Source organism: Mytilus trossulus, chromosome 4, assembly GCF_036588685.1.
Source record: "Mytilus trossulus isolate FHL-02 chromosome 4, PNRI_Mtr1.1.1.hap1, whole genome shotgun sequence".
Lineage (NCBI taxonomy): Eukaryota > Metazoa > Mollusca > Bivalvia > Mytilida > Mytilidae > Mytilus > Mytilus trossulus.
Window position 1 is genome coordinate 47,248,960 of NC_086376.1, and position 8,322 is coordinate 47,257,281.

Consider the following 8,322-nt stretch of genomic DNA (forward strand, 5'->3'; position numbering starts at 1 on the left):
TTATCTTGTTGTTGTTTCTGAAAGACTTTAAGTAATTAATGCCAGTTTTAAATAAATTTTGGACTGATTTTTTTTAACTCGCAAAAAAAGAATTGGCTATATTCTGTATGCCCCTTGTGGGCCCTTAATTGGAAATAAAATATGTTCTGTTCTGTTCTATATCAAACAGGAATTTATTTGGAAATGCAAGTGGCATAACTTAGTTTCGTTTAACTGAACTGAACAGTATTCTTTAGATCATATAACTACTATCAGGAAAATATATGGATATATACTGTTCCCAGCTACTATCAAGATGTGACATAAGGCAGCAAACATTTGATTTTCGGGGGGGGTTGGAATTTTTTTCTGGACAAACTTGTTTTCGCCTTCGGCGTAAGACAATCTATTTTTTGGCGACAAGTCGAAAAAAATAATTTCTTTCAATCTTAGCATTACATATAGTGGCAGCGGAGTTAGAAACAAACAATTTTTTTCTCAGGGTTAAAAACAAATTATCTTTTTCTCCAAAAACTGGAAACAAACTTTTTTCCCAAAAAAATCCATAGCCCTCCCCCCCAAAAAAAACATCTAATGGTTGCTGCCTAAGAAATAGGAGTGGCGAATCCAGGGTAGGGTTCCGAGACTTCAAGTGGAACCTCCCTTTTTTTGGGACGATCAATGCATTTGAATGGGAACATATAGTTATACCTCCCTTTTATCATGGGTTTTGAACCCCCTTTTTAAAATTACTAGAGCCACCCTTAGAAATGTAGATTGGGATAATCAAATCAACAAAATAATAGTAAAAATCGTAACAAAAAAAGGCAAACAACAATAACAAGTATAGCACAAGGTCATGTTTTTCTCTGACTTTTTATGACGCCTTTACAAAATCCCGATTGAATGTTGGATGTGAACTTACTGATTGATAATTAAGTCTTATATGTATGATTTATTAGTTGTTAGTGGCTTTGAACTAGCTGTCATAGTGGCGGATCCAGAGGGGACGTAGAGGGCGTACGCCCCACTTTACTTGGACTTTAAAAAAAAAAAGATTAATCAGACTACTAGACTTCGTGACCATTGCCATTTCCCGTGTATATAATCTTTATGCGAAAATTCTTTACTTATAAAGATATTTTTCGCTGGTATTTAATGATTGTGTCAAAAGTAAAATCACAAAAATCCTGAAATCCGCGGAAAATGCAAAACGGAAAGTCCATTATCAAATAGCAAAATCAGATCATAAAACACAGCAAACGAATGGACAACAACTTTCATATTCCTGACTTGGTACAGACAATGTAGAAAATGGTAAATTGAACCTGTTTTTAGCGCTTAGTCTATAACTTGTATGACAGTCTCATCAAAACATGTGATTCGCTATGGTGGTGTTGACCAGTTTGTCGAAAAAAAAACGTCTCCCATGGCCAGTCGTTTTGAAATTCAAGTTGCAGTAACATATTGCATATAGGCTGAGCATAACAATCACGACACCTTCAAAGTGATACAGGATTGAGCAAGACCGTATTATTAGTTATCTTGGTGTAATCAGGGGTGTACAGAATTTTACACCGTTGTTGAAAAATCATTCACCCCTGATTACACCAAGATAACGAATTTATTTCTTATGAACAATTCCTTTACTCATTTTGAAAACCAGGATGTAAAATTGAAAGAATGGTAATGAAAAATTTCCAGCGTAACATTTCTTCAATGTCCATGTTGCAGCGCATTGTAAAATACTTTCACTTAAATTCTGAATTTTTTTGTTTTCTGATGAGTTTTCAGGGGAAAAAAAATATTTTTGAAGATGTTAAAAAAAATATTCTTTTATTTATTTTTAGCATTTTTATCTTTATTTTTTTTTTTTTTTTTTTCACCTTATTTTGGCATTTTTTTGTTTTCTTTTAATTTTTCGCAAAATTTTATTCATCCCGGCCGGGGTGAACCAGGGTGGGGTGTTATTTACCCCGGGGTAATTAACCAATCAGATTTCAGTATTTTTTCTGCATAAGAAAGAATGACTTTTATTTCACAATTCCACCAAACAGAAAGGTTTACTATGTTACACTCTCATGAAAAAGTTCCACAGCAATAAAACTAACCTAGATTATGTTTAACCCCAAAATAAATAAATTTTGTGTATTTACTGTCTTCTGATTAGTTAAAATTATTAGTTTTATTTTCAATGTTGTCAATTTTGATGGCGACACGCCCACTCTGACGGTTGTATATTCATACGCCAACATGTGTGCACGTTTTTATTGTTAAAATAAATAATATTGAAAGTTCTTTGAGACTTATTTTTGATAGAAAATTTATTTATAATGAATGGCAATAATTTATTTTGATTTTATTGAACCATAAAACTAATTTTTGACTCTTCACATTTTACATAATCCGCTTCGCGGATTATTCAATGTGAAGAGTCAAAAATTAGTTTTATGGTTCAATAAATTCAAAATAGATAATAGCCATTCATTAACACAAAATTACGTAGCTGTGTAAGGATCCCCAGTAAGTATACGCTTGAGATAGATTCAAAGATCTTTAAAGTGCGAACCATTTGTTTGAGGAGGCAGTCTGATATATTTGACTCTGATTTTTGTCTTAAACAAAAATATCTGGATTAAAAAAAATCTTGTCCACTTTTTCGCTATTGTAAACGAAAATTTCCAACAGAATAATATAGCATTAAATGAACATCATGAATGGAAAAAAAACGCTGGGTCGTATTTTTTTGGGGTCGGGGGTTTGAATGTCTGTTTCGCCGAATTGATATATCGAATACTTTTCAAGACCAGACTGCAACCTGCCTACTGGATGGGCCCTTTATTACTCTATTTGTCGACCGAATGACCATTGCTTATTGTCTTTTTTATTGTTTGGAGTACCAGTGCACCTCCACTCTGTGTTTTTGTTAGATGTTTTTCTATTTGTATCCATCTAATGAGTTAAGTCTTGTCTTAGGGAGGGATAAATCCTACTTTGTAAAGAATCACTCTGATTCAAACAAAAAATTCCGAATTTGATATTATCAAAATGCTTGATTTCTTGATTGACAACAAATTTGTTACGTTCGGAGGACGTGTTTTTCAACAGACTGTCGGCATTCCAATGGGAACAAACTGTGCACCCTATAATTGCCGGCTTGTTTCTTAATTATTATGAGGCTGACTTCATGCAGGAACTTAATAGGAAGAAACATAAGAAGTTAGCAATATCCTTTAACTCTACTTTCCGCTATATAGATGATGTTCTTTCACTAAATAATTAAAAAAATGGTGACTATGTGGAACGCATCTATCCCATCTAGCTAGAGATAAAGGATACTACTGATACAGTTAAGTCGGCTTCATATCTTGACTTACATCTAGAAATTGACAATGAGGTTCAGTTGAAAACAAAACTTTACGACAAAAGAGATGATTTCAGCTTTCCAATTGGGAACTTTCCATTTCTAAGTAGCAACATTCCAACAGCACCTGCATACGGGGTATAAATCTCCCAATTGATACGATATTTCCTTGCTTGCATTTCCTATCATGATTTTCTTGATAGAGGGTTGCTGCTCACAAGGAAGCTATTAAACCAAGTTTCCAAATTGTGAAGTTGAAATCATCCCTTCGTAAATTTTACGGACGCCATCACGAGTTGGTTGACCGTAACGGAATAACCGTTTCAAAAATGATATCGGATATGTTCCTTACGTCGTAACTACAATCCCCTTCCCTTTCATGAATGTGACCTACCGAATAAGCCTATTTACCGTATTTGTAATAATATAAGCAACACGAGTGCCACATGTGGAGCAGGATCTGCTTACCCTTCCGGAGCACCTGAGATCACCCCTAGTTTTTGGTGGGGTTCCTGTTGTTTATTCTTTACTTTTCTATGTTGTGTCATGTGTACTATTGTTTTTCTGTTTGTCTTTTTCATTTTTAGCCATGGCGTTGTCAGTTTGTTTTAGATTTATGAGTTTGACTGTCCCTTTGGTATCTTTCGTCCCTTTTTAAGCCTTTTTCAACTGATTTTTATAGTCAGTTTTTATGTTGTACTGTTACACCACTGTCTCAGGTTAGGGGGACGATTTGGGATCCCGCTTACATGATTAACCCGCCACATTCTAAATGTATGTGCCTGTCCCAAGTCAGAAGCAGGCATGTAATTCAATGGTTGTCGTTTTAAGATGTATAACTAGCTGTTTCATATTTGTTTTTGTACATACATTAGGCCGCACATTTTCTTGTTTGACTGTATTACATTTGTCGTTTCGGGGTCATTTAATAGCCGATCGAAGGCGGAATGGGCTTTACTCATTGTCGAAGCCGTTCAGTGACCTATATTTGTTATTTTCTGTGGCATTTTGGTCTCTTGTAGAGAGTTGTCTCATTTGAAATCATACCACATCTTCTTTTTTATATTGTCATGTAACATCTTCATTCTACAGATTAGAGGCTCATTATATTGTAAAATCTGGTGTCATTAAATTAGTGAAATTACAAAGGTCTTGCTCTATTTTTTGTTCTAAACGTTATTAACAGAATATCCTATGAATTATTAGAATGAAAATTAATTTATATAGTACGTGCTTTTTAAGGATATACCTCCGTCAATCACACTCGAAAATTAGATCTTTATATTGGTAAATGATCGTCAAGAGAATGTTACCGAGAAGACGCATACAAATTCAGTACACACACTTATCTAAGTTAATTATAATGATAAATATTGGAAAAAATAAACTGATTGTCAAAATGGTTTAATATTACGCAGTGGCGGATCCAGGGAGAAGGTTCCATGGGTTGGAACCCCCCTTTTTGACGATCAATGCATTTGAATGGGTACATATAGTTGGACCTCCCCCCTTTGTCCTGGCTTGGAAACCCCTCTTTTCAAAATGGCTGGATCCGCCTCTGTTACGATCAGTATCAGAAAAACTTCCTGGTATAAAACTATATCATTTTTACAAAACTACTAAAGACAGACTGCTCCTCGAAATTTCAAAGGTCCCGATCGTTCGAAGGCTGTATAGCCAGTCAAGTTAACAACTTCGATCATTAAAGAAACGCAAGTTAAAAATGATTGGGTTTTTTTTTAGGTTTTTTTATGAATTAAAACTAGGTTTCTTATAAAAATTTGGTTCGACATTACTGTTTGAAAAGTTGGTAAAATGTGTAAAACATTGATGAACGGATCGTGATAGATCGCATACCTCAGTTTGATATGAAGAGGGCCGCGGAAGATCTGCAAGATGACGCTTATTTTTTATAGGTTATAAATCCACAAAAAATATTAATTGCGGCATTCTTAAAACAAATGATAATTTATATTTGAAAAAAGGATAAACAAAAGACTGGATGAGCATGACTTATTTCGCTTCACTTTCGTGGATAGGACTAAGATGGTTCAATGTCATTGGGTATGATTATTTGATAATATCATACCGACTTTAGTTTTCTCAAAACAATATACACTATATATTATATATATAACTCGTCTAAACATCAACCCAACAATGTTAGATCTGTAAATTTGCTTTCGCAAATTTTTTGTTCTTCCCTCGCCGGGATTTGAACCCATGCTACTGAGATATTGTGACACCAAATCGCCTGCATTACAGCCTCTAGACCACCCGACCACCTTGGCTTCACAATAGTAAAGCTTTCGGTGGCCATGTGTTACCTTTCCTCGTCAGTTTTAATCTAGCGGCGTGCTACAGTACATGATATATAAGGAGAGGATATATATATAGTCCGTATCATTGTCCTGCATAACTTGGGTTTTAAGTTGTTTGAAAAGTTTGATTGTCTCATATCTGGTTCCGGTTAATGTTAATGCACAGTCATATCTATAAAATGAGGATTCTTGTTGATTTTTGTTGAAATTTTGAAGAAAAAACATTATATAAAAAATTACAGGGGTCCAAGCAACTGGCATATGTTTTTCTTTATTGGCACATGCACTTTCCTTAAAAAATGGTGGTTTAATTTTGGGTTTCTATAGCAACCTTTAAATCATTATATGCCCATATGTGTTTGACCGTCCATATGTTCCATGATATTGAACAACCCATATATAATTACATATAGCCTCTCCTGGAAAAATACAAATATTTTCATTTGCCGGAGATTTAATATGGTGCGCACCTGTTTGAAAAATTTTGCAAACGACTTAGAAACTCATTGCACGACTTTGAGCTGCAAGCTCCTGAAATCGTAAGAAATGTTAGTTGCCCCAATGACATAAATGACGGATATTCCGAGTTTTCCAATGTGGGCATAGCTTTAATCGTAATGAAATGTTTATATAAAATGTTAAACAGAAAATAAATAATACGTATATCAGCGAGTGCTTGTTGTTCGACATATCTATTTACCCCAGCTTTAGACCATAACTGAGGTGATGACCAAAAAAAAAACGAACAAAACATGAATTATTGTTGCGTCCCGCTAAGCTTTGATATGTTTTTTTAGGTTTCTACTTCCTTTCAATTTTCGCTACGCTTGTTGTTGAATTTTCAATACACACGGGGCATGTCCCGTTTTGAACAACGGATCACTACGTTTCGATACGCTTCGTTATATGTATATTCCAGGTTCGCTACGCTTTAAAAACGTAGTAAAACGTAGCTCTTGAAACGTGACAGTGTGACTGGGGTTTAACGAATGCCTATTAGGAATGTATTTAAATTTCATTAGGAACTATCGTTTGTTTATTTGCTTTACGTATCCCCTCTTTAACAGCCTTCTCTTAAACCAGAGACTTATATACACAGTAGTAATATTTACACACAAAAAAAATACATTGCCACTAACCGCAAGTGAAACTAATAAGAAATTAGAGTTATCCTTCCTTTATCTCTAAATTTCAACATGTTTTCATTTTTACAACGCTGGATCGATACCTCTGCTGGTCATCTACCAGTTCTGAGTTCGGTATACTGACAAGAATAAGAATAAGAATAAGAATGTTTATTAGTCTAAAATCCAAACAATAGGATTGTTCCTAAAATACACAACAAAAACAAAGAAACAGACAGGCATATTAAAATTTCAAAACATGATTTTTCAAACACACTTTTCTAAAATTGTCCGTTTTACCAATTTTCAAATTATAAGTAAACTAATAGTACTGCAACAGTTGAACTGACCTCGAAACAAACGCCTAGTTTAATGTTCCGGAATGATTAACACAAGCCGGTGTCCTATAGCCATTCTTCCCCCATGCCAATTTTTCCTGGGGGAAAAACTGGATCGATCCAATATTTCCCCCCAGAAAAATTGGCATGATCCAACTTTTCCCCTTCAACGTTATAGGGGGAAAACGAGGATCAGGCCAATTTTTCCCCTTTGCGACATGATAAGCTTGTTTTTCCCCTTTATAAAATTTATAACGTCGGCGACGTCAGTTAGAAACTTTTATCCTAAAAAAAGAATACTAACTTTTTTAATTAGTTTAGCGGTACCGAAGCTTCATCGTATTAATATAAATTGATATATATATATTTATATACATGTATACCATGTATACAAACAAGTTATATTTACACACGAAACACATTCTGATGCAGTGATACAATCCATTCTCATTCGTGAACCCTTGGTATCATTGACCTACTGGATACAACAGTTACTACTTAAACCACTTCTGGTCAGTCTGAATATTTTAACTTTACATGATAAATTATTTTTGTACCACAAGGTAAAAGTACCCATCAAAGGCATGGATAGAGAAAAAATACTCATCGCCTTAAAGCTTTCATTCAGGAGAAGAAGTTCGATAAGGGTGAGACATGCAGTTGAGAATGAAGAAAGACTAGGGGACACAAAGAAGGACAGATTAGTTGAAACATAGACAGACTGATAAACCTGTAGACAGGACTTGTGTTAATGTAAAAGAACTAAAAATTTGTATCTATAAATCTATTTCTAACACAGTTCGGTTTAATTTTCGGACGTGTACATGTATACAGTGATATCTATAATAAAGGGGAAAGATTGGCATGGGGGAAAAGTGACTATATGTATACGTATTGTCAAATTTCCGCGGGGGAAGAATGGCAATGATCCAAAATTTCCCCGGGGGAAATATTGGCTCATGCCAGTCTTTCCCCCGGGGGAAAAACTGGCATGGGGGAAGAATGGCTATATAACACCGGCTTCAAATTGAGTGTGAATTGTTTTGAATGATAGAATAATATCTATATTTCAATTACCGTCTGGTCGTAAAAGGTTTCTATGGTCACATTTTTGTATTTTAGCGGCCCTTCAATGGGATACCCCTTAATTTACCGTCGGTTTTGGGTAGACTAGTCACTTTAAAATCCTAAACGTA